The sequence below is a fragment of the Apteryx mantelli genome, chromosome Z (genome assembly GCF_036417845.1).
Source record: "Apteryx mantelli isolate bAptMan1 chromosome Z, bAptMan1.hap1, whole genome shotgun sequence".
NCBI classification, from domain to species: Eukaryota; Metazoa; Chordata; class Aves; order Apterygiformes; family Apterygidae; genus Apteryx; species Apteryx mantelli.
The window spans coordinates 11,546,752-11,574,263 of NC_090020.1; the positions used below are offsets into that span (position 1 = coordinate 11,546,752).

Genomic DNA, 27,512 nt, shown 5'->3' on the forward strand with positions numbered 1-27,512 from the left:
GCGCGGCGGCCGTTGGCGAGCGACCGTTGGCGCGCGGCCGTTGGCGCGCGGCCGTTGGCGGCGGGGCCCGAGGGGGCCGCTGCGGCCGGCCGCGGCCGCCGCTCCTCTGCTTGATGGCCACGGCCGCTGACGGACCGCGGTGCCCAGGGTCCGCGGCCGGCGGTCGCTTTATTTTTATTTCTATTATTATTATTAATTATTAATTATCGTCCTTATTTTTATTCTTATTTATTCGCGTCTGGAGAAGGAGGTTCCAGAGGCCGGATGTTAAGCGTGTCGCAAGGTATATTTATGTTGCACTAAGTATGCAGGCGACGTCGAGTCGAATAGCTACGTTTAAAAGTAAGGGTCTCCGTGGGTGGTTTTCGGGCGGTTGTATTGTGGTTTTTTGTTATTGTTTGTCTTTCTCCTCCTCCTCCCTCCCCCCCCCCCCCGTGAAGTGCTCGAGGTCTGTGGGGATTTCGGGAATTAAAGTAATTCCAGTTTACAGAAAGATTGAACTTTATTTTCCTGGGAAGAAAAAAGAAAGTTTAAATCCTCATACACTTTTCTGAGGTGTATAGCTGTGGATAACCCTTTCAAAGTTAAAAAAAAAAAAAAAGTAAAAGCCAGAATCATACCCTTTTGAAAATATGTGCGTGTACATAAATGTATATATATATATTTTAAAATAACATGGCAATGTATATTTTCTTGGTATTGATAAAGTTTTTTTTTTTAAATATGTCTTTCTCTAGAGCTTTAATTTGCCGTTTAGAGTTAAGACAAGTATGTGAGTGCTCTTGCAAGTAAAGCACTTAAATGGCTTCAACTTAAAAGTCAAACCCTGGAAGAGAATTATTTTGTTGTAAATTTTGAGTAGGATGAAATGTATTTCAGACTCAGTCATAAGAAAATACTTTTCTAGACTGTAAGCTCCATATTTCTTGTGCCAGTGCAAACTTGGGGCATTGATGATTATTTATTGAAACTTGAACACTTTTTGATGTTGCCTAGACCTTATTTTTATAGAAAACATATAGTAGTGGAAACGGTTACTTTGACAGATGAGCTTTACTCACTCTTTCTTTCACTGTGTACATTTCAGTTGTGCTTGCTCTTTCTACAGTATAGTAACAATTCAGTGCTATACAGAAAAGGGCTCAGATAAGGGGGTATAATAATGGTAATTCCATTGTATTCTGTTTGAATAAATTACAGAAACATTACAGAGAAGTAGATTTATTTTTTTCAGTAGAAATCCGTGTACATTTCTTCTTGTTCTACTTTATTCTAAAGCAACTTTCTGTAATAGTCTAGAGGCAGAAAGAGTCAATGCTATAATGTGAAATGAATTTCTGGTTGGGAAAAAAATGATGTGCTTTATTTCTTTGCTGAGATTTTACTAGTAGGAGAGAATAGAAAAGGAACCATTTTCTCTGATCAGACATAATCCTCTATCAGTTTTTGAAAGCTTTAGATCAATTGCTCAGCACTGTGGTCTACCTTGCTTTTATTGCACCTGTGTATTTTGAGCATACCTGCTAATGAAATGCTGTCGGGTCCGGTGGTTTGGTACAGTTGGAGCAATCCATTCCGCAAGAACCCTGTTGGTACTGAGGCAGCAGTCCTAGTTTTGCCACGCCAGAGAGGGCAGAGTTTCTTGTGAGCAGATCTAGTTACAGAACAGGGCCCACGTTAATCTGTGAAAATGTAAAAGAACCCTGTGCTTACATAGGGAGCTATATGTGCATTAAAAAGTGGGGTTTGGGGCGGGAACTGAAGGGGGAGAACGTAGATGTGTACAAGTCACTCCTCAGATCTGTTAAACCCATTCAGCAGCTGTTAAACATATGTGTTACTTCTCCTGAAGGCGAGGGCAGATGCTTTGAAAATCCAGGCGGGGAACTGTGATAGGTGCACGATTTTGTGCTTTCATTGGTGATACATGAATGCTCTCTGTTCAAAAAGTTGAGCTGCAGCAAAGTGTGTGAGCTTTCTCTTCTAGTGCATAGTAGTTTGTGGCACACATGAAATTACATAACAAAGCATAGTAATTGTGGTGTTGTGGTTGAGATGCTCTGGGGATATTTCTTTTCTTAATGCATATGCAAATTAAGTAGAAGCCATATTAATCATTTTATAACTGTTTAATCACCTAATCAGAGCCTATTTCACTGGCTTAAATGATTGGTTGTAACAGTACCTTCTGCTGGTTTTTTTAGAATTACATTGGAAATACTAATGAACAGCTTTAAAATGATTTGATGTTAACATAAGGTTTAAAGACTTCTTGCTAAAGGCATTCTGAACTAGATAGAATGCAATCTGTAGCAATGCCTGCTACATAGTAAGTGGCTAAAAATGAAATAGTTGTTACTATGTAGCTGGCATCTCCTATCTGCAAAGATGCTGCAAAACTAGAGAAACTGATTAAGGCCTTTTTCCCACACTTACCTTGCTTTGCCTAGTGAGGGAGGTAATACCACCTGGTAAATACAGTGTTATGAGATGCTTAGCTTTACTCTGTGTTTAATGATTTTTTTTTCAACCCTGGAAAAATACATAAAAAACACATGGATGGACCCTGTGCTGTTTCAATTCATGTTTTTGCTCATGAGTGTAGGGCTAGGTAAAGACCTCATGGTAGGACACAGGACAATGTTATAAATACTTTTGGCAGTGCTGTACTCAGTGTGCATGTGTTCTTCATTCCTTGGTATCACTTCTGGTCAGAATAGGTTAGCAGTATCAGAGAAAGATGTGTATGCTGTAAGACACACTAAATCATTGCAATCCCCCTTCGCAAATGAGGACAGGGTTATAACAGGAGGGTTACTGAGGCCTATCAGCATGCTAATATTAAAGCTAGAAAACACCACACACTACCTCCCCACCATTTGAACTTTCTGCAAGAGCAGTTCTGAATCCAGCCTCTTCTCAAAGCTCTCAAAACTTGAGGTTGAGGGGATGGGGTGGTGTTTAGTAGCCTGTTTAGTGCTCTAGTGGAGGTGGTAGAAGTGCTGACTGACTAGCTTTTTTGAACTGGTGGAGTGACTGTCAAGGGGTTACTGGTGTAGCTGTCTGCACCACCTCTCTCTCAGAGGTTACTATCCTGTGGTAGAGCAGGCAGAAAGAAATGTGTGGCTGTGCCTCAGCATTTACCACAGAGTGACAGATACCTTTGTAAACGCAATATTTTATCTGGTATTTAAGCTAAGACACAGTATTTAACACTGATGTGACCAAAATCCGGGAATACCTCTTTTTTTTTCCTTTTTTTTTTCTGTCTATTGATTCTGCTAGAGGTTGTTGCCGCCATAGCAGAGGTGTGAATTAACTGCTTAAGCAAATAGCAGTTTAAACCAAAAGAGCAAAACTCAGCAGTGCTTACCTACCACAGTTGATTACTTTAGGTTTTTTTTCTTCTTCCTTTATTGTCTTCTAAAATAAATCAGTACCCTGACTGTCAGCCCTGTAGTCTTCATAAATCTTTAAATATGACTTCTTTAGTTTGTCTTCTCTTTTTCTTCTCCATTCATTACAGTGTTTTTTCTTCTCTATTTCTGTTAGAGTTTTTGTCTTTATTTTCTTTCTGGATCTTTGGTCTCTGCGAGATGCTACAAGAATGATACTGGGTAAAATCTTTCCAGTCCATTTATATGACTTGGATCAATATAGCTCATCTGCAGTAACTGCAGGCATTTGGGTGTGTTAAGTTTTGCTGGTGGGGGTCGGGTGGGTGGAGGGAATAATCAGTTTACTTCACGGAAACCTCAGTGCTTCTTAGTATTTTTCTCCATCCTTCCAAGCTAGCCATATTTTGTTACACTTGTGCACACTGTTGGCTAGTCCCCACAGAGAGTCTCACTGTGGGACTTAATTTGCAGGCTACTCTTATGCCCTTCTGATTTGGTTTTGCATTCCAGACATGTAGCCATGACAAATCAACACTCCTCATTGTTCCTTTGCTTTAGGTGTAATCTTTGCTCTGGAGATTATCTGTTCTCTTATCTGTTTAGGTTGTTTGGATGTTTGCCTGTGTACTGCTGTGCACATCTTGCTTGCTATTCATCAGCAATTTTTGAATGCAGTTGAACTGATGTCTTGATCTAGCAGTGGCATATCTTCCTATCTAGGTGCTATAGCAAAATAGTTTGATTCATAAATGACTCTCATCTCTTCGTATTGGTATCAAAGCTCTTCTGGCTTAGGACAGTAAAAGGAGGAACATTTGTGGTTAGAGGAGTCTTGTTCACTCCTTCCTTGGGCAGAAGGAGGGAGGAGCTACCATCAACTGTTGCCCCTGCTTTCTGTGAATTTAGGAAACATATTCTGCTACTGCTAATTCAAATGATGTCATTGCTAGAAAAGCTGATCAATTTGCTCGCCACTGTAGAATGAATAATGAAATCTCTCAGGTCCTTAAGGTTCATGTGGTTAGTGAGTGGTTCTTACAATAACTTTCGCTATAGCTCTGGGTAGCAGATCTCAAAACACAAGTACTGTGCATACTCTGAGAAGCATAGGTCTTTGGAAGCAGTAAGTCCTGATTACAGAAAAGGGACCGTGCAGCTGGTGTTGACAGTTTTACCATAAGCTGCTGATACTTTGCAAGAGGTAAACACCTGAAAGGATTTAGACTCTTCACTTCATGTGATAAATCACTATTGAGTATTACACACTATTGAAGATCAAATAATGGCCCTACAACAATTCTCTGTTATCTTGGTTTGCATTTATGTCATTAGTGGAGGACGAGTCCCAAGGTGTCCTTTTCTTTCTTTTAAATATCTGTTTGAATGTTCCCATCTCACTTTTGATAAAGGAGCAATCCTGAGGTTAAGTCCTGAGGCATTCTGCAGGATGCAGCTATTGAAGAGATTATATTCAGCACTTAATTTCTAATCAATTCTATAACTAGATAATATTTTCTGAATTATTGTATAGCATTGTTCAGTGGTGTTTGAAGTACAGCTGCATACTATGTCTCAATTACCAGTTGTGCTGAAAATAGTAACTTGGCTGCTATAAAACCTGAGTTGTAGCTATTTGAATCCGTCTGATCCAGTAGCTTCTTAGATAACTTTCTCTATACCTGAAATTAATATTTGAGGAAAAAAAATCTGCTTCTTGTGTAAGTCATTCTTCACTGCATTTTATGTGGTCTTTGGTAGTGTAAGTTAAAAAAGCAGTTTGTTACTTTTCTGTTTGTTCTTATGTGCAACTGTAACTGCTGCTTAAGTTTTGCTCTATCCTTGCTTGGTTCTCTTTCTGTGTTTAGTAAGCAGAAAACTTGGAATGTGACGAATCTGTGTACATACTTGACTCATACAAAACCTCTACCATTTTCCAGGCGTGTTATTTGAAGCCTTACCATAACCAATAATGAATATTGAAAAATTCCTAGACTGTTTTGACGATCTCTGGGTATGCAACACTTCATCCAACTGTTATTGTGTGCAGTGACTGGGTGTGTTCAAACACAGGTGGACAGTATAATGTCAGTAAACCACCTTGTTTGACATTTGGGAAAATATGTATAAGCAAAAAGCCTTGAACAGAAAGATTTCACTGTGCATAATGGTCCTGGAAATGTTGACTGATCTTTATAATGCCATAGTCACTTGCTGTGATGCCACTTCAGAGTTTACTGTACCTGGTTTAGCATAAGAAATGTTCCTATGACAAACTACAGAAACTTGAGTTTCCTATAAACTAGATTATATTACTGCACATGGTTAAACTTTACTCAAACATGTTGATAAATTTAACTTGAATTAAACTTCAGTTAAAATTGAGCAGCTGATGTCAGCTGTTATGGTACAGTATGGTAGACAAGAGGTCTTGTTAACTCTCAGATATTTCTGTCCTGTTGTTTCAAAGGTCTCTCTCTTTTTAGCCTGCTCATGAAATGACTTGTAGCTGTCTATGCTCCAAAACTTCTCTCTTCTTAATGGCTAGTAGTAACTCAGAGACAGGACAAAAGCAACTTCTGCACAGAGTGGTCATGTGTGACAAACTCAGAGTGTAGGTTTCTGAAAAATGCTGCAACAATGTGTGCGCAGTGGAGAACCTGCTGTCATGCTGCTAAAACAGTCCAAAAACATCTACACCTAAAACTTGTAACTAGCACAGTTTCCGAGACACCATGCTGTTAACTTACTACAGCCATTGGTCCTCGCTGCTTGCTTTAGAGTGGAAGCACTTTTCCTAAGCTATTGCACGTCAGAATGTTTGGTTGTATATGGTTTAATCGACGTGGTCACAATTTGGATCACCACGAGGATGCTGAGACAATCCACGGCAACAGAATAACCAGGATGACATATTCTAGCCATCTTAGTAGAGTACTGCTAGTGGAACAGTAACAGGGGAGAGGAAGGAAGTCAGTCCAGCATCTGTATCTTCACACAAAGGCTGTATTTTGAAAATGAGACTTTTCCTTGAAGGGTCTGTCAGAAGAACATTACTAATGTAAAAGTACTGAATTTGTCTTGTGCCTCTAGCTGACATGAGTTCGAAGGCTAGCATTCTGATTTAAGTGATATCCTTTCAACTTGGTGCCAGTCATTGATACCAGAAAAGCCAGCAAATCAAATCTTTATGAACAAATTCTCTTGAAGCACAAAAATACCTGCAAATGCACATTGAAGTGCTGTGCACAGACAGTAGCATGCATAGAGAAGATCATGCCCAAATAGGTAAACTGTATTTTTCTTAGGTGCCGTGGTAATATGATGATGTTTCACATTCATATTCTTTGTTGTGACTGAGACGTCCCAGAAAAACTAAGCTGCAACTCCTTGTGTAGTTGCAAGGTGATTTTTAGATTTCCAGTGAAATTGGAGATATTGTCAAATGCTACAATATTAAATCAATGCAAAAAGATCACTTATTTTAAAATCACTTTTATCCCTAATACTGTCTAAAGTACTGCAGTTCATATCTAGTAATTTGCTGCAAAGTGAAGGGATGGCTATGGTAAATAATGGTTGCAAGGGAGTAGCCATAATTAATTATCTACCGCTGTTTACTTTTTGTGTGTTATCAGGTCGTATTCATAGCATGACTATCTGTGAATTGAGAATGTTTTGTTCTGGACTTTGTACTGCTAATGCTCGTTCTCTGCACACGCCAGATATTTTAAGAAATATCTGTGCTCACTAAATAGCTTATCTGAAGAAATTGCGGTCGCTGTAGGTATGCTTTGAAATGATGGTTGACTATGAAGCCCTGCTAAGACAGTCCTGGTAACACATAGAGGTAAAGGATGTGACCAGTTCACTGTGCAGTAATACACTGCTAGCCACTCTGACATTTAGCAAAATACAGAAAAAACTCACTTCCGCTGTTACTTACTGGTTAAGACCCAGTTCAAAGTGTAATTGTAAGCAGTCTAAATCAGGTCTGGAGTGCCTTGCTCTTTCACTAAAAATCAGTGAATCCTTCTATTCCATTCCAGGAAAAACTTCGATTGCAGGTTTTTTGTTTTGTTTTGTTTTGCTTTTAGCAATTCTGGTTACTGTTCTTTTCAAGATTAACTCCTATTCTCCTCTTCCCTTTAAATATATATTTAAATAAAGTTGAGAGCTTTTCTGCTAAGTATCTTGAAGCATCTCTTGCAACTGTTCAATTACAAGCCTCTTACCATCGGTAAGATTGTATTATTATTTCTGTCATAGATGAAGAAAGCTGAAGATGTTAAAAGTCAGGCTTCTCACTGCATCCCTGTTCTTTGACCATGGACTGGTCATTCAAAAATTTGTAACCAATAGCCAGAACTCTGCAGAATTTATTGATACCATCTTTCTGTCCTCTTCAGAAATTTTTCTGCAGCCCCTAGGGTGTTCCCTCCTGAAATGGAAAAATAGATATTAAGAGTGAACTGTTTAAAAAACCCTGCAAAGTCCTGTGGATCACGTTGAGTCATATGAAGGATAATGTGGAGCTTGAGAGCCTTTTTCCCCTTCTCTGTTTCATAAACCTCCAGATTTTTTGTTGTGCAGGACACAAGCAACATCTGGTGGCACAGAATAGAGTAAATGGACAGTTTAGACGCTCCTATTTAGGATACCCTCTTTTTTTTTTCTTTTTTTTTTCCTAGTAACCTCAAATGATACAGATTTAAAACTTGCTCATCTTCACAGGGTCAGAAGTTAAACTCTTGAATTTTTCCATGTACCATCCTGCCTTTTAACATCTTTCATGGAAGGGTGAACTGCACAGAAATAGTGGGAAAATACTGACTACTGGAGAGCTAGACAATCATGTTTTAATATGTCACATAATCACCATAAACAGCTAGGGCACCTATATTCAGTCTGTGAGATGACACCTTTCAGCAGTTCAGTGCCTTACAAAATGCTGCCTAAGTGTCAGACCACTACTAATTTGGTTCATTTTGTGCTAGCTACTAAAATGGTATTGTAACTTGTTGTGATGCGTTAGAGTCCTTCTGGGCACACAGTAACTGAAATCACAGCACAAGCTGATATATCTCTGGTATGCAGTATGATACCACATGTCCCAGCAAGCCAACAGTGTGTGATAAAGTCTACTTTTTTATTCCTTTCTCCATGGTAGTAGTTGGAGGTTTTATTTTCAGAAATCAGCAACCTTAAGAAAAAACAAGGAGTCCAAGGAAGGAATAAAACAGTTGTCTCCAATACAGTATTTAATAGTAATATTTACTGTATGTTTATGCAAGTGGAGGAGAATTAAGATTGCTCTTAAAAATGCTTTCTCTCTTACTTTATTTTGTTATTATTGCTTAAGTGTCTTCTAAGTTGTCTTCTTTGGAAACTGTGCCCCTCCTTGTTTTGCCTCATGACTGGTAATTTCACACTTTCCTTATTTACTTAAAGCCATGGTAACCAACACACTGAAATGTCAAGTGAGGTCCAAGTCTGAATGCTGACTGGTGATGCAAAGTTCTGCTCTCTAATAAAATGAACCTCATGAAGGACCAGTTCCAAAAGGCAACTACGCCCTGTCTTCAAGCATTTGCTCTAATTTCAAGGCTTTCCCATGTGGTGTTGCTCAACATGTAGCGAAACAAGGTTTTTTTTTTTTTTAAGTCCCTTGAATGTTCTTCTGTATGTAACAGATAAAATATTCAGGCTTCATTAATTTTTTTTCACCACCCACATCCAAAAAAAAATGCAGAACAAAAGACCCAAAACAAGCAAATCTTGGAGAAATGTTTTGCTTTATTGCAAAGTTCTATTGATTGTAGAGACATTTAGGGTAGTTCTGACATATGAACCATCAATGTAAACAATCCTTTGCTTCTTAAGAGCTTTATTTACACACGTACTTTTTTTCTGGTTGCACTTAGCTACGTCGTGGGGGGCAGAGAGAAGGGAGTAAGTGTTGCGATAGAGTATTGTGAAATTACTGGCTTTCAAATAGCAAAGGATGAGCAGGTCTGCATAGGGCTCTCAGACACCAAAATCTGGCCACTGATTCTTACCACACCCACTATTCTTAATTAGGACTGCGTCTACTGGCTTTTTAAGGTGAAAGGAGAGAAGAGGAGAGACCTTAAGGGAAGGCAGTTGCACAAGGCTGCTCTGCTATAAAAGGCTATGAGCATCCTGGGCCTTATAACACAAGTTAATTTGTTAGATTCCCTCTAGCTTGTGCTTTCTGAGTGAATGTAAGTCTTAGGCTAGTTACCTCCCCATGCAAGTTTCCATGGATCAAAGACAGCTGTGTCTCTGCTTCTAAATAAGTCTAGTAGATGAAATAGCTCATCAACTTCCTTGCTTCTCAGTCTGTGGAGTTGTGGGGTGTTCTTCCAGTGTTCGTCCTTTCAGATGAGCTAATATACGGCTTTTTCTTCCTGATATTTCTGCCTAGCCTGAAAATCTTTCAAGGTTTAGGGGAATATGTGTATGTTCTGGCTATGAGATGTCCTGATAGCTAGTGCTGTATCGCTCAAATGGAGCCCTGTGAGAAAGAAACAACTCTGGATAGGTGCAGGCTGGTAAAGTTACAATTCAACATTTTTTGAGCAAGATGTCTTTTAGATCACCTGGCTGCATTAACTGAACAAAGGAATTTAATTCCATCAGTTAAAAATGAGAGAACTTTTGGGAAATAGGACCCAGCTTTGAAGGTGTTCAGCTGTTTCTTTTGCCTGGTTCTTGCTGAATTTCTAGGTTGTAGAAAATACTTAATGCTCAGCTGTACGTTGCAATATTGTGTGCTTGGGTTGCTGCAGGAATCACTTGAGTCCTTTGGCCCTCAGGAGGGATTACAGTCATCCAGCTTACTAATAAACAGACCAAAGGAATCTCTTGAAAAGGAGAAGCAGCCCCTCCATACTGGGTAGTCAATACCATTCCCACCAGCTCCATTTTTGTCCAAAAGCAGAAGTGTGAGCAAACTGTCACTTACCACAACTCTCAAATCCAACTAGTTCTTCCTGGGCCTTGGGGCACAGCATTGAAACTTTTTCAGGAAAGTTGTTCAAAAACAAAAGATGGAGACAGAGCAGTTCAAATTTGGCTTTGTTCTTGCAGCAACACATATGCACCTAGTTGGTGGGCGGTTGTCTGCCTACATGCTCTTCTGGGTTCTTTTAAGACGGGTTTACATGTACCTTTTTATTCTGCCTTATTAAATAAGCTGGCATAGAGAAAGCATCTGATAAACCTTTCCAAAAATCTCTTTTTTCAGGAACTTTTTATTTAAGATATTTGAAAAGATTACAAGCAAACTTTGTACGGATTCAGAAATACTTCTGCCTTTTTTTAAAACCAGTTCTTTTTTTTCTTTTTTTTTTTGAAGTCTTCAAACATGTGCTGGCAAATGTCTTGCACACAAACTGAATTGATAATAACAGAACAAAATTCAGTAGCTACTAATTTGCTGGGTTTGGTCAGGAAAGGTTTATCAAGGACACTCCTAGCAGCTTTTTTTTCCAATGTGATTTTTTTTACATAAACAGAAGCTGCGGGGCTTAATAATACACAGCTGAGGATTGTGTCAATTGCATTTTTTTAGCTTGCTTTTACAGACTGTGTAATATTATAATCAAAATAGTTATTACTGAGACAAAGTGGACAATATTGATTGGTAACTTGCACTTGATTAAATGTAAATCAGTTTCTTAATTTTGTGGTGTGTGTATAGGAGGATACTGTAATTTACTGAATTGACAATGGTGATAACTTTGTTTACAAGAATATTCCAATTTCTACTGTTCCATGGTAGTCAACTTGTTTAAGAATTAGAAACAAGGCATACTGCAGTTGGCAATCTTGGAAAAATTAACTCAATCCTGTTGCCACTAGAAACTGTGGAATTGATACCATGGGTTTAAATGGCAGCAGCACTGTATTCTTCAGTCTCTGTCTTAAGTACTTATGACTAAAAGGCGACTTGCCTTGTGCTCATTTATGTATTTCTGGGTATAGTACATCACTTAAAAATCTGTTATGATTGATTTGTAACACTAGGACCTTTATGGAGATCACAGTGGGTTTCTTGTTTGTTTTTTTTTTTCTGTTTCTGAACAGAGGGTTAGACATTTTGGAATGTATAACATCCTTGTGCTGGAATTGTTTACATGCAAAAAGGTATTTATGATTTTTTGCAAACTGCAATGTGCAATTTTGTACATGTGTTTTAAACTGAAGAGTTTATAAGGAAGATAATGTATGTACAGTTCTTGGTCATGAGTATTTTTTCTTTGATATGAATATCTAGAGGACAATTAAAATTGCTTTATATTCATATTTTTGGTTATTTTTTTCCTTCTTTATTTCCAGAAGAAATTTTAAAAGTCAGTTTAAGGTATAACGTCACTTTTTTGGAGAATCTGAATAGAATTTGTTGTTCTAGACTCTTTCTTTAATATCTTCTAATTGTGCTTAATATGTTAGCGTATCGTTACGTATCAGCATTTTGAAGTGCAAAGAAGGAAGAATTTCCTCTTTTAAAAAAATGCTACTCTTTAGAATAACTTCTCTATGTTAGTACAGACACAACTCAAATAGTATACTTTTAAAAGAAGCAAAGGAGGAGAAGAGAAAGTCCAGATCTTATGCCATCAGATCTCAGGCTGTTAGTAAGAAAATCTGACTGGAGTTGATGGCACTGTTGGAGCGAATTCCAGTTGCCTGTGTCTTGCCTTTTTTGTTTCAGCAGAAGTGGTTTCAGTAAAAACTCATTTTGCCGTTTAAACTATTCTGAAATCACATCTGGAACAAATCTGTTGAATAAGGCAACTCTTTATTTTTTCCTCTCCCCTGATCATTCTTCTGCCCACAACTACATTTCAAAATATTCCCAAAGGAGAGCTACTCAGTAAACATTGCCACATGCTAAAAACACTTCAGAAGTTCCACTTACAAACTACATCTTTAATAAGGGAGCCCTGCCTTCCTGGAACATCTTTCCTCACTGAGTTATTACTAGGGGAATAACTGAATGCCAACCCCAGGGAGAATGCTGGGGAGGATGCCAAGTTCAGGCAAAAGCTGGGAAGCTCTATGGTACCTGTAGAGTCCGTTATGCTTGCTTATACCCCCTAATAAAACTGGATCCTGGCTAGCTCTTTGAGAGGTGCACATGTGCGTTGACATTGAAAAAGTGGTAGACAAACTGATTTCTCCTGATGTAAAATGTGAATAGTAGTATGACAGAATCAAACATGCAGAACAGAAGGGGAAAAAAAAGCTCTGAGTGCACTGTAATTCAGACTTTTGCACATATGCACTTACAGTTTATGACCACATAAAGTGTTTGGTGTGGGGTTACTGTGACTTCTAAATGGGAACTATGTCTCCTTCGGTACATGAAGAGTTATTTAATGCTTTCTAATCTCCATGTTGTGCATAGCTTCAGGCTGTATTTCACACACTCTAGCCAGACTGCTCCTGAATAAAATAAACACAGATTTCTTCCTCAGAGAGTTTGTCCTACTGTTGCACTAATACTGTTGCTTTCCAAATTAAATATGGGGGGGGGGGGTGCAGACCAACTACAAGGTGAGAGTCTTTTAATGCTTTGATAGATGCATGAGGGCATTGTTTCTAGTTTTGGGTGTCAATTTTGAGCTACAGTGCCTGGTTACATGTCTATGTCCATGTCTAAGCCAGTGTTTTTATATATGGAATAGGAACAGATCTACTTGTTCTGTTTATTGGAGCTTTCAGTTCTTCTGGCCTTGGGTGTCTCACAGTGGTGCCTTGAGAATCAGAAATGCTCAGTGAGGAGATAGTTTAGACTGACTGTGTTCTTGTCTGAAGGCTGTAGAGTAAGAGCTGGATGAGGTGAATTAGTTGGATGCTAACCTGCAGCTTAGTGTTCATCTTTCTTGCTTCTGAGATGGTCCCTTTCTCTTTCCCATCTGTTGCTACAGGCCCTTCAAGAGTGGGAGAGACATGAATTGTCCCTTGCAAGGCTTCCAAATAAAAAGTGTGCTGAGGTCATAATTCATCACATCATCAGATTTATTCCTAGGCACTGCCCATTTCCTAAACTAAATAAGATAAGAGCCTTATTATTTTTTGCAGCCTATTATTTCTTCGGTGTGGGTGATTCGGATTCTGACATAGTCCCTTCTTGTAGATCTGGCAATTGCATCAGTTGCCTGAAGTCAAACAGCAGGTGACACACAAAATCTCTGGACCTTTCTCGTTTGTCTTGATGTGGGCTGGTTACTTTCTGTTTCACCTGCATCTGGGTGAGATAAAGGGCTTGTCGGCATTAAAATTGTTTCTAAAAGTTTTCCCCTTCTTTCTGTGTGACGTGGCAATGTGCAAGATATGAGACAGAAGTTGTGTTGTATTTCCCCTCACCAACTGTAAGGCAGATCAGGAAGCGTACCTAGTAAGATTTCAGCACATTTGAACAGATTTCTCATCATCTGAGCCACCCTGCAGAATCTGAAATTCATGCTTTCGCCATTCGTGCTGCAGCTTTCGAGTGTCAGTCCCAGAAAGACCCTACCACAGGGGAAGTGGGAATTGATGATAGCTAACCGATCAGTGCCTCAGTTCAGAGAGTTGATTGGATGGAAGCTGTTTCCTAACATCAGTCTGCTATCTGCAAGTCAGGCAGGCCCAAAGACTTGATTCCTAATAGTCCAAGTTACAAAGGCCAATTACAGTTCTTTGCATACAATTGAAGTCCCATTATTTGACTTCTATGACTAATGCATATATTCTTGTAATGATCAGGTTTTGGAAGGTATCTCATTCTTCGGGAATAAAGTAACCTCAACCAGGAGGGCAGGAGGAGACAATCAGAGCAGCCAGAATATACCAGTTCTGCCTAACTCATTGCATGTTCTACTGATCTGCTGATGCATCTCAGGTCAGCCACTCTCAGAGCTGTGCTATTGTGCTAAATGGACTCCTGCTCTGATCAGATCTGGAGTTCCTATAGCCACAGAGTCACACAGCAGTCAGCATAACAGCTCTGAACACTACAGTATCTGAGCTAAATAGGCCCTGGATTAAGCTTCCATTCTTTGCTCAACATATTGGTTGTTCTTTTTTTATCAAGCAAGTTTTTTCCTGTGAGATCTAGCAGAGCAGCCTCTCTGCTGGTAAGTTTCCACAGGGCTTGCTGTTCCTAATTACTAGCAGGCAGGACAACAAAAGACTTGGTCTTCCTTACTCTTGAGCTGTGCCAATTAAAGGGCCCAACTGAAAGGAGATGAAATGGGTTATTAGCTGCAACTATTATGTTTGCTTAGCAGACATAGCTCAGTGAGGGGCCATGAGGAAATCTTATCACAGAAGCAGATTTCTTGCTACACTTAGGCTATGCTCTGTAGTGTAATAGCAATGTCCCTGCATTACTGTGCTCATCAGTAAACAGCTAGACAGCAGTATGGCTGATGCTCTGCACATCCTAATGCTTATACACGGTTATAAAGAGAAACTCCTTGCCTTTCCCCTCCACCCCTTTTCCATCCTTTTTCTATGCCTCATCTCTCCTTTGGTGTCTCCCGCTTACCCCTTTTCTCTAACCCTAATGCTGCATCTCCATCTGTTTCCTCCAGCTGCATCTGGCAGCCTCCCCAGCTCCAGGGCTCCCCTCCCTCTCCTCCTTTAGTTCTTGTCTTCCTCACCCAGATGTGTTTGGGTATTTCTCTGCACTGCAGCTCTCTGAATTCACACTCCTAAATAGAGAAGGACAGAGGAAATGCATATGGACAGGATGCTTCCCTCCACACTTTTATTTGTAGATTTAAAAATGAAAATTTCAGTTCACTGAGCTAGAAGAGTGGCTGCAGAGAGGGGAAGAACTGCTTAACATACTTGTGCTGTGAGCGCTGCCTTGCTCTTCTGTGCTGGTTAAGACTGAGGAAAAACTGTAGAAGAAAATGTGGCTGTAAAATCGGGGTGGGCTTTGCAGTTTTGACTCTCAGCTCTAAGAACTTCTTAGATTTAAATTCTCTTCACCATCTTGTCTAGCATGCTTTAATTGGGGAGAAAAAATAAAGGAAAATCCCAGAGAGAAAATTACGCAAAGCTGAGAGTAATATAAATACTTTGGAGTAAAACATCAAAATTTGGCAGCTTCAAGATGAATAAGAAATGCACAACAAAGATGCCAAATTATCTCTACTGTGTTGCCGTAGGGAAAGACTCTCCAGTGCTTATACTTGGAGATTAAATATGAGTTGACAAGGGGCGTCTTTCCATTTCTTTCCCTCTTCATTGTAGTCTTCTGGGGAGAGCTGGAGTTTTAACTCCAGGTACTAGCCAGCTGGTGTGACCTCAGAAGGTTAAGAACTCTCCCTCTTCACCTATAATCTCCGTCTTTCACAGCACAGCTATTTTTAATGGCTGATAGACAAAATACTTTCTTACTGACTGTTCTGAGATCTCCCAGACAGCCTGAGAGTATGCACTATGGATAAGACCAGAGCCAAAACCTAGCTGTGCGAATGACTGGCCATCTCATTAAATCTTTGAATCATCCTCAGCTCTCAAAATCCCTCCTGGATCACCATGTGCCTTTCTAAAGGTGATAGAGTCCCACAGACTATTTTGGGACACTCTTGTTCATGGGCTGCTGTTTGGGAACAGCCATGTAAGCTTTTCAGTGCCCCTGTAGCTAGGGCTCTCTCAGAGTGATTCATGGCAAGCCTTTTCTAACAGCTTACCAGTTAATCCTTTCAGTTTCTTTAAAGGAGGCATAGGGCAAATGTGATTCATTGTCATTTTCTGGAAACAACAAATTTACAAAGCATGGCCCAGCCAAGCATCCACTTTGTGTAATGCAGCTGGGATCAATACGTAGCTGCCTCCTGCCCTCAGTCCCTATCCCTTCTACTTGCAAAATTAGCCACTTTCCTTTTGATAGCCAAAACCATAAGAGACTTTCTAGTTTCTTGCATTGCTTTTATGTGAAGTGAATGCACTGGGCTAGAAAGAGAAATGGCTTGAAGTGAAGTGTTCTCTGCATGTCAAACAGTGTGCTGGTTCTGCTTTATTAAAACCAAATACCTCAATCTCTCATTACACCCACTGGCTTTGCCAGAAACTCCAAGCAGGTGGGTCCCACCTTCTAAAACAGATCTGTGACTGTTGTAGTGGGACTAGTGCCTCCAGGTGGCTGCCAGCAGAGCCCTGCCACTGGGCTGGTGCATCATATTTACTGCTTCATACAGCCTCCTCAGCAGCCACACTCTTTCCCTACAGTGGGCATCCTGCAGCAGAGCTTGTCCATCTGACTAGCAACTGTTGTGGTAGGTGGAGCCTTCCCTTTCTGTGTGCTGCTTTTCCCTGGCATGTGCCGAATTAAAATTGCACAGAGTCTTCTGCAAAGCTGCTGCTCGGCCCTTCCATTACCTGGGGTCAGCATTGGTTCTGGTGTTAGCCCTACCTAAGCTTCCCCAGGTGTAGCAGCGCTGTTGTTGCTCTCAGGCTAGGAAGGGGATCCTTTCAGAGTCTTTGCCCCTCTGCTGTACAGCAGGAAGGATCTGGCTGCACTTCTGAGAACTGAGGCTGTGAGGTTTGAGCTCAGAAAAAAAAAAAAAAAGGGCAAAGAACTTTTTCCTTTCATTCCATGTTCCTGAGAGAGCCCGCTTAGGGAGGGACCAGGGACTGTCTTAATCTGGCACAACAGGCACCAGAGCCAGAGGCTGTGAGCCCGCCCCATGTCCCCCATCAGCTGTGTACATGGCACCGCTCTTGTGCTCCTGGGCCCTGTCCCCCCTCCCCTCCTCTGCCTCCTCTACAGATGGCTGCAGGGCCCTGTTCTGGAAGAAGGGGAGGGCCATACTTGTCAGCTTTTCTTCCCAAATGCTGCACATGAGGAACCACAGGGTGAAATCTGGAGATGAAAGAGTTCTTCTATTACCACAGGATCTGAGGAGCTGTAGGACTTTGGGGGAACAAAGGAACACAGCCACGCAGCAGGTGACAAAACAAGCCATAAAATCACAAAGTCTGACAAAACACAGACCGGCCCCACATCCCTCCTCCCCTTCTCTCTGCAGCATTTTGCTGAGATGAGGAGATCCAGGCAGCCATCCAAGCTCCTTCAGGTGGAGCACTCCTCGTGGTATGGAACTAATAATTTTATCTAGTTTGCATCTCCTCATGGGGGCACAGCCCAGTGGAATAAAACCACATATGTAATTAAATGCAGTCCTCAGTGACAACCCTGCACAGAAGAGGGGCTCCCACACCTACAGGTGGGTAAAAAAGGAACAACTCCAAGCCTCTGTTTGTCTCTGCTTGTAACAAACTGCAGTCCCAACAAACTGAGAAATGACTGCGTGCTTTCAAGTGACTTGTGACTGCACATCCATGTGCATGGATGACAGCACATCCACATATACCCATCCTCTTTACTCTCTGCCACTTTACTGCTGTACAGCTCATTGTTTTCATTCTCCCCCAAAATGATGCACTTTGAAGACTCAAGGTGGTTTTAACAGCCTGGACACCTCTTCCTCTGAGTTGTCTCTTCTTCCTCTGCCTTTGCCAAGGCCAGGGAAGGAAGGCACGTGGGAGAATAATAGACACAAAGTCTGTGCTAGTATAACTTAATATCCATTTGAACACCTTAAGGCGTGGATGGGGTAGGCACAATATTCAAGGCACTGAATTAAGAACCTGGACAAACAGGAGTGAGGTAGTGTCTGAGACCACAGAGCAAATATTTGCCTGCAAAGCATTTTGGCAGATAACTGAAAGGCAGCCAGCAAAGGGTGGAGAAGTCCAGTGGAGACAAGGCACTACTTGTTTGCTCATCCACACAGAGAACACGAACGCAAAGCCAGGGAGGTTCAGGCCTTTCAGACAGTCATAAAATGTGAAAGGAAGGAGTGGGCCAGTCTCCACATGCCTAAGTGCCCTCTGAGCACAGTGTGAGCATCATCTCTTCATCAAGAACTGCCCATTGCTGAGTCCAGCCTCGGGGCTGGGCAAGCTAGGGAGAGAGACAGGTGGGAACCAGCCTCTAAACATGCTATTTGCTTACTGCAACCTACCTGGTCAAACAAACTACATTTATCTCCTGATGGGTCTGTGGCTTTTGATATTTAATGTTCCACCCTGCTGGGAACCTTTTTCCTTACCTGGTAGAGTGGCAAATGCAGAATCAACCCCCCCCCCCCCCCCGCCTACTTCTGGACTAGGCAGATTTAGACCCCCTCATGTCAGGTAAAAAAGGCAGCAAAGAGTATTTCATAGTGCCTTTTGCTGGGCAGTCACAGAACTCAGGCCCTGTCTGGAGCAGGAACAGTTGGGGAGGGGAGAGCATGCTTTTCTTTCTTTGTGCCTCGTTTGCCTGTTTTACAAAATCTGTGTGTATTCTGCTTCCTAGAACAGATTTGGTTATGTGGGGGAGGCTTCCTCCTTGCGGTCACGGCTGTCTTGGCCCCAGAAGTAGGTGCCTTACATGACGGTTTTTCTCCTTCTCGTCTCCCACCAGTTCCAAGGGATCCTCCGGTGCAAAGCAGCCCTGGCTACGGGCCAGGCAGGGAGCACAGAGGCCTGGTTGCATTTCTAGGTGCTCCTCTCCCAAAAGATTTCAGCTGGTTTCCCACCAGTTTTCTGCCTGTCATCATTTCACTGTGAAAAACCCACATTGAATTAGACATTGACAAGTGAAGATTCGCATTTGCGGGGGTGGGGGTGAGGGGAAGGCCATAATCTACACTACACCCCAGGCACAAACCCTCCAGGCCCTTTTGGAAATGAGGAGAGGCAGGATCGTGCACTCCAGCACCTGAATAGCAAGAGCAACCCCTGCTTACATTCCTGAGCAACGGTCTGCCCTCCCTCCCTGAAGTGGACTCTGTTTCCTCTGTGCAGTAACTGCTGGGGATAGGACGAGACTGTGGGGAGTACCTGTTGCAAGGGTAGTTGCCTGCCAGTCTGCAGGCCCAGCCAGAAAAACCTCCCTGCTGCCTGAGCCACATCCTTTCTCCCCAGGCCTGGGCTGCACTCAGGCCTGCCTCTCTCTGCCGCAGCTGCACACACTCTGCCCTCAATGGAAAAGCTTCTTTGCAGACTTCCCCTTGGCTCCTCTAATGGAGCACCTCAGTGTGGCTGTCTGCCTGGAGGTGGTGCACTTCTTATGTGAATTGATATTTTCTGCCACCGATAGGACACAGAACAGCCTGGTCTCAAACATGCCCAGTGCCCAGACCCACTCCCTCCTGCTGCTTGGCCCATATTTACCCAACCCCAGGTCTGGTGGAGGAAGGGTTGCTGGTACTGTGGGGAAGGGGACCCACCCTGACCATTTCCTCGAACAAGCAGTGTTTCCGACAAGATAATGCAAGGGAGGTCTAGATTTTTGCCTTTGTTGACTTGTATTCAGTTGTTCTCCTGAATCTTTTGTAAGCTGAGAACATGGGACTTGATTCTGGGAAACCACTGGTCCAAGCTTGGTCATCCCATGGGCCCTTTTAACACAGTTTCCTGACTGACGGTAGCTGGCACTTAAATGTAATGCAGGATAGAAGATCCTCCCCCAACATAACTTCCCAGCTCCTGGCAATGAGCAATTGGGCACTTTCAGAGAGAGATGGTTTTTGGGACTGTCACATTTAATAAATCTCATGGAATCACCAGACATTGATTTAGATGTTTTTGCAAATTGCAAAAACTCCTGACATCCTCAATTCCTGCAACAGAAATTAATTATGCATGTTGTGAAAAATCCCTCCTTTTGCTGAATTTAAGGCCTATTTTCTATTAACTTAGTGGGCTATCGCCCAGATACTGTGTGGTGAGAAACGGTGAATAATGGTTCCCTGTTCACCTTCTGCAAGCCAGTTGTGATTTCTTAGACCTCTACCTTTGATCTTCCTTTGATCCTCTGTTTTGCAGGTTAAGAGTCCTAATATCTTCCTGCTTGTACAGAGCTATTCCATACTTTTTGCTCCTCAGAATCTTTTCTGGTCTTACCATATCCATTTTTAGATGTGGAGATCAGAACTATGCAAAGGGTTCATGATGCAGTCACATCAGGAAATTATATAACAGTTCAGCAGTGCTGTTTTCTTTATTCCATTCCTAGTAATTCTCAGCCTTTGACTTCCTTTTCTGACCTGCTGCTTTTTTCACTGAACCATTCAAAGCACTCCCAGATCTCTTCCTGAATGGTGACAGCTAATTTCTGTCATTTTGCATCTATGGCAAGGGTTGCTTTCACCCTGTGCGCATAGCTTCACATGTGTCAAAGCCGGATTTTGTCTGCCACTTTATTGCCCAATTACTTTAATATTGTGGGAGCCTTCTACTGTCAATAGAGAGGTAGCTTGCCAGATTTCTGGTTGCTGAGCAGACCTTGAAAATATAACAACTGAGGTAGCAGGATCCCTGAGTTTGCAAAGAGTCTGAAACAAGAGCACAACGGTATAACTTAATGTATCCCCGAAGTAACCACTGTTGCTGCTTTTCAAAAAAAAGAGAGCAAGGATTGACAGGCAGAGATCTGCCTCATCCACTCTTGGTTGAGTTGTTCTCATTTTGGGACAGCCTTCAGGGCAGGATAGGAATGAGGCAAAACTGATTACATGTTTGCAAAGTCTAAGGCTGCTCCAAACGCTAGATTACTCTACAGGACCCAGTGTTGTTGCTGGGGAATGTTGACTTTCCCCATAGCAGATGGAGCACTCATGTGACACTTCACACTGTGTATCATCTATTTACATCTTTTTTTACATTAGCAACAGATGGCTTGGCATAATTATTTTTTTAAATTAGAGGAAAATATAATCTAAAACTTCACACATTTTCTGGGGCCTGTGGTTATACTTTCAGAGCACCAATGCTGAGGTCTGTAGCAATAGGACTTCCCTCACCCTTCTGTTATCTTCTGTGAAGAGCTTGCACAGCAAGGGTGCTAGCAACCAAGCAGAAAATCTTCTGATCATGCAAGGGACAGGGGAATAGGCAGCACCCAAGCAAGAAAGACAAAGGGAGAAGGAATCCACTTACGACTGGTAATAGGGGGAAAGAAGAGAAGCAGTAGGGCTTACAACCCTTACATTCAAAAGTTGATCTGAATCAAGTCGTACAACATCATGAGACTGCCTCATAAACATAAAGCTTACAAAACGTGAGTTCTGCAGTTGGTTTCTTCTTCTTCCTGTTTTGGCATACAGGACTGTAGGAAGCACTGGGCCCCCACTATCAAATTTTTCTCTGGAAAAAAGAGGAGTTCGGAGGGGAAGGTGAAGGAATAATGTAAGCCACGGTTCTCACATACTCGTGTGACTCCAGAAGCTGGGACTGTAAGTAAGTGCCATGCTTGGTTGGACCTAGCAGTGCTGGTGCTGTCAGAAGAAAAGAAGGGGAGCATGTTCAGACCATGGGAAGAGATGCTTGATAGATTAAGGGCAGCCAAGGTACTGAAAGCTCTTTATCAGACTGTGTTTGCCCCCAAAACAAAAGGCCTTTGAACAGGTAGGGATGAAAAAGTTCCCAAAACTGCCAGATACAGGAGTCATCTTGTGCACAAATGACTGCAAGGCTGCTGCTGTCTGTTGCAAGGTGGCAAGAGCTCAGTGGGAGAGGGCTTTCAGGTGAGGAAATGAGAGGGCTATCAGGACATGGGGTTTAACCTGTGCCTGTACTGCAGAGGGCCATATGGGATACCCGAGGGAAAGGAGCTCTCTGTGGGAATCCTGCCCACAGCCTTCTCAGGGCTGTAGTACTACTGCTATGAGTAGGCACATTGCTGGTCTGCCCTGTGGGTGTGCCTATGGGCTAGCGGGAACGAATACAGAGTACAATTTTAGGTGAAAAATCTTGTTGGTCTCAATAGTTCCAGTGAAACATCTCTCAAGGGAAGGGGTACAAGCAGTTACAGGGAATACCAAGATCTGCAGAGAGAGCCCTGGGCAAAGGCTGCAAGACAGCTCGGTGGCCAATAGACCGCTGGTGCTCTGGATTTGTAAATAGATCTTTCCCAGCTCAAGCACGTGCATCTTTTAGCTGAGACGTTGTTCTCTTGCTAGATTATTTTGACCCATGGACCTTTGCTGCAGTAAATCAGATGATGCGCCTACTGGTTCTTGCTTGGTATTTCTTAGCAAGCAAACATGGTATGGTGGGTGGATGCAAAGCTAGTTTACATTTTTACGCTAGTTTTACTCCTCTGTAAATCCTACTCAGTAATGACTAATTCCCAAGTTGATTTCGCTTTCCCGTTTGGCTTATTTTATTTTCACTAGATTTTGGTACCTACTAGAATTTAACCATTTAGGGTCTACCTGCTGTGATTTTTCAGATGCTATAAGGACAAGGGGCTGGCTCTAACACAGTACCCTAATATTGCTCATATGTAGAAACAAATGGCAGGGCTGTGATATGATAAAGCAAAAGTAACGGAGGTTATAGGACACTGATCCTCCTCTACTTCATGGGTAGACTGTTTGGGGTTTTTGCTACCTTACGCTCCAAGACTGCCCCAAAGAAGTGCAGATACTTGAAGGAAAAAGCACAGAAAGAGCAAGCTGCAAAAGAAACTATGGCTAATGACTACAAGAAGTCAGAGAAGTAACCAAGATTAGGTGCATCGCTCAGAGAAGCCCAGTCATCCTGGGTGTATTCATGAAACTTTCTATAGGGGCAGAGGAGCTTGCACCATGCAGTTTCTGCTTACCTCTCTCTCCTTCACAGGGTAAAGACTTGCCTATTTCCTTCTCCTGTTCCCTGGAAGTGAAAAGTGGTGCAATCTCATGGTTTATGAGGAAGTGTTTTAGTTAACCCCTATCCACAGTGGTGGCTACTATGGCCCTGCAGGTCAGTGAAGCGTTCAGCTGGAGTAACAGCCTGTGGGGAGGGGGAGCGGGGCTAATGCAGCTACTTCTGTGGTGCACGTCTAATATCTAACCCTACTGCTATCAATCACCTGTTTCTTGTGAGCAAGGCGAAATGAAGTAGCAGCAGAGACCTGCGTCCAAGAAAGGGTTTGACTAGTAGTCCAGAACGGGAAGTTCACAGGATTTCCAGAGGAGCAGTTTTGATGACACTGCACTGCCAACCCTTGTGGTTTTAATTACCAGTCTTTGATGTTTTTTGCTGGGGCTCTTGTACTTGGAATAGGTTTGTTGAGTTCTCTCTTCATTCTTTTTTTCTTATTGAGGCATCCCTTGCTCGTGGGAGCTGTGAAAAGAAGCATGAAAACCAAAAACCCCAGGGGGGGCTCAATATACCTTTGTAAATAAAGAGTAACACAACAGAGATTATTTTCCAAGCATTGCCTTATTCTCCCACAAGAAGAGACTTGCAGCCGGCAACTTCAGTGACAGAGAAATCTGGCCTCTCCAGACCGAAAACGTATGCAACAGCTCCTCTGCCCACGGGCTCCTGTCCAACCTCCCAGCGGCAAGTACAGCCCTGGCTACCTGCAGGGCGACTTCAGGGCTGTGCCTCTTCTGGTCTCTGCTCTCTACACGCAGTTACAAACCAGGAGGCGCTGCAGAGGGACGTTACAGACCTAAATCAAAAGGCTGCTGGGCTTGCTGAGCCAGGGTCCTTGATTCCCCTCGGGAAGGGCAGCAGAAGCGGGACGCAAGGATGCCTCCGGGGTAGGCGGCAGAACCACAGGAGTTCTGGACTATGTCAGGAGTTTAATCATTTAAACCAGAGATGTTTCTGACAGTCCTTACTGTCTGGTGCGGGGGAGCTGAAGGGTTAGCTGGAAGTGATATTCAGGAGCAAGGCAGGAACTGCCATGGGGTAGGAGCCAGTGACTCATCAAAATTTGCTTGGTGATATATACTGTGGTCCTTGGGCATGGTAAAAAAGTGGGAAGGGAATGAACAAAACTACAATAACCCCACAAGGGTGAAAGAAGTGAGACTGGAGCAACTATAGGCTCGTTGATTGGATGTTGAAGAGCCTAGATGGGATGAAAACATCAGCTTGATTTAAAACAGCTCACTAATGAGGCATATTTTTAATAGCTGTTTTGAGTTAATCTGCATTAAGTACCCATGACTTTTCTCAATGAGGCCAGGAGCAGAGGCAACAGAACAAAGCAACACAATGCTCTGACACCTGGATGCCAAAACCATGAAGAAGGCAAGAAAGACAAATATGTGTATTTCCACTCCAGAGAATAAGAACTGACTGGGAATCCAATTACCCAATTCTCCCTTAATAATGGGAGCCTTTCCCTGAAAAAGGTGATTTACTCAGGACTGCTTGCATTGTAAGGTTAAATAACTTTTTTTCTATAAAATGTGGTATAGATTATTTTCAGGTTCTGCTATCTCCCTGTCTTGCTATTAGAAGAAATAAGTTGCCAGAGTGAAGGGAGATGGGAGGGTGGGGGCTCAAAAGATTTTTGACTGTGAAGCACAACATGTGTTAATGTGAAGCTGAACAGCTTTCCATGCAACATATTCTAGCCAAGCTATTAGTAACACCTGATATACCCATGGTTCCTCATTAGTTACCTGCCAGCAATGAGCAAGTGACTTAATATTATCAGTTGTGTTTCTTTCCCCTCTCCTTCCCTCCCACCAATCAAACATCTGTTAATCATGAGAAATAATCTGCTTCTTGGGAAACATGGGACAAACAGCAAGTTTTGTAATAAAATGGAATATTATTGTAAATAATCATTAAGGTGTCCCCAAATAAGGTAGAGTCATATTATTACCTCAGGGAATTTAAGCTCTACTATTTAGCAAAACTCCTGGAGAAAGAAAGGTAAGTCAGTCAGGACTGCTGTCTGATAAATACAGATAATGTGTATTAGAAATACCAGCAGCAAAACAGGTTTGATCAGGTCAGGACTCCTATAGTCCCATCTCTATTAGGGCCCAGAGCTAGCTACATTGAAAGGAGAAAACTTTTCATTCATCCACCCTTCCCAAGGCAGGACTAGCTGCACTGAAATCAGTCCTGACAGATGTTAATTTAACCCGTATAAAAGTCTCCCAGCACAGATTCCACCGCTGCCCCAGATAATAACTTCTGCTGGATCACTTCAACAAGTTTCTTGCAATCTTAATCTCATCTACTGAAATTCAAGCCCACTGAAATTCAAGCTCACTGCTACTTCCTCTGTTCATACCAGATGTAAAGAACAGTTCCCCTGTCCCCTACTTGCAATGGCCTTCTAAGGTATTTAAAGACTTTTCCAATGTCTTTTTCAGTCTCCTCTATAGACAAAATATGAGATTCTCCAATCTTTCCTCTCAGATATATTTTCTAGACTTTTCATCATTCTCGTGCCTTTTATCTAGTATCTGTGTAAACAAAGAGCTACAAGATATGTAGATGTCCTTGTAAGGGACCATATAGTACCAATAAAAGTACAGCAGACAAGGATTTTTTTAAAGAGGACCCTTCTCCTACAGCCTCTTTTCTGCCACCTTTGTTGCCTCACTATCCTTTGATTTAATCCGTGCAACAGTACAACCCTAACACTTACTATAAAAGTTTCAGTAGAAGCTCCCAAGGCAGTGAGATTATCTGAACATGAAGAGCCTGAACCCAAGCTGTAGCATAGGAAATTCTACTCCAGCCTCCTGCTTGCATCTCATTATGTAGTATTAATACTCTTATTACTTGGAATGTAATACCCTGAATGAGCAAAATCCCTGGCCAGGGAAAGAATCTCTGTTTACCATAGCACCTAACAACATGCTATCCATGTGGGAACAGGTCACACTGTTTGGGTGGGCTGCACCTGTGGCACTACCTTGGCCCTAAATATCTGCAGCTCCCTGAGCAGAGGGAATTGGAGGTGGAATAAAATTGAGCCACTTCTTCCCCAGGTCAGAATCCCAATTCCTAAAAAAGGGATGAGGGTAACCCCCTAGGATGCTACATCCCAAGGAAACAGTGCCTGGACTGCGATTTACTGCTTTGTCTCCTTGGAACGAGTGCCTGCAAAGCTGCCACTCTTGGTGACTAAGAGACAGTCGTCTGTTTCCTTGGAGGTGGGAAGTAGGAGGCCTACCTACAACTGCATGATACACCCTCCGATATGGCCACCTACCTTTGCAGTCTCGGCCAAGGAGCCATCTCCTTGCACATCCAGTTAAGCTTCCCACAGACAAGCCAGCATAGGTGCATCAGACAGAAGAAGAGGTCTGAGAGGGGTGTGAGGGGCTCTCTAGGTTTTCTGCATGTGTGTGTGGAGTAGAGGGGGCAAGCAGAAAAGACACTTCCCTGTTGGCTCTGTATTTTCTTTGCTAAGGTGTTTCTAGGCTGTTGAAAGCAAAACACTGCAATGCTGCAAACAGGACCTGGGCTGCTTTGGGAAACAGAATTCAAGCTCTTCATCCATTTCAGCTGCTTCTGAACATTTTGGCTGGGATGCCTGCAGTGTCTTTTACAAGCATTTCTACACTGACTACTAAATCAAAGGGCTTAGGAAACATGTTTGGAAGTCCATCTGTCCTTGAGCATAAGCAAGTTCAAACTCCCATCCTTAAAGCGACTCAGACCTCTTCCCCACTCTGACTTTCAGATCCATTTCCTCCCCTCCTGCATGGAAAGGGGAGAAAAAAAACAAGCCTACAACTTTCCAATTTCAGCCTAAGAACTGTTCCTTAGTTGCTCTCGCTCTTTCACTGCCAGCCAATATATCTCCTCACATTAATCCTCTCACAGCTTCCCTAGTGCCTACCTGTCAGTCTCTCCATCCTAATGAGTTTGCAGTCTTTCCTAATGGGCAGCTATGCGGCAGCTGCCAGCAGTAATAAGGCTCTTCATTAAGTCATGCTGAACTACCACTGTGCGGCTGTTAAGGCACCCTTCACATTTACTGACACCTAAATAAACACAACCAGAGAATAACTGGGTGGAGATGGCTAAAGTCTGTCAGAGGCTACCAGGTTGCTAGGACAATCATTACATCATTTTCTCACTACTTCTTGGCAAGACCTTTGTATTAGCCTCCTGTAGTAAGTGTCTGCATGTGTGTACCAAACTTTAATCCTTGTAGAAGATCTTTTCACCAAATATGCAATTAAATGTTTTTCTATGAACTATGTATCTACACAGGCTAGAAAGTTCATCTCAGAGCCCAGAAGATCTTGGCACAACCTAGTCCTGGACTTCCCAGAAAAG

General features: G+C 42.3%; 1 long non-coding RNA gene across 1 annotated transcript; it reads left to right on the forward strand.

Moving 5' to 3' along the window:
* The first annotated feature begins 44 nt into the window (after window positions 1–44).
* LOC136995344 (uncharacterized) lies at window positions 45–27,498 on the forward strand. The gene is made up of 3 exons (XR_010886920.1): window positions 45–283; window positions 23,100–23,222; window positions 27,447–27,498. It is a non-coding gene; the product is annotated as an uncharacterized lncRNA (long non-coding RNA).
* Window positions 27,499–27,512: the final 14 nt, after the last annotated feature.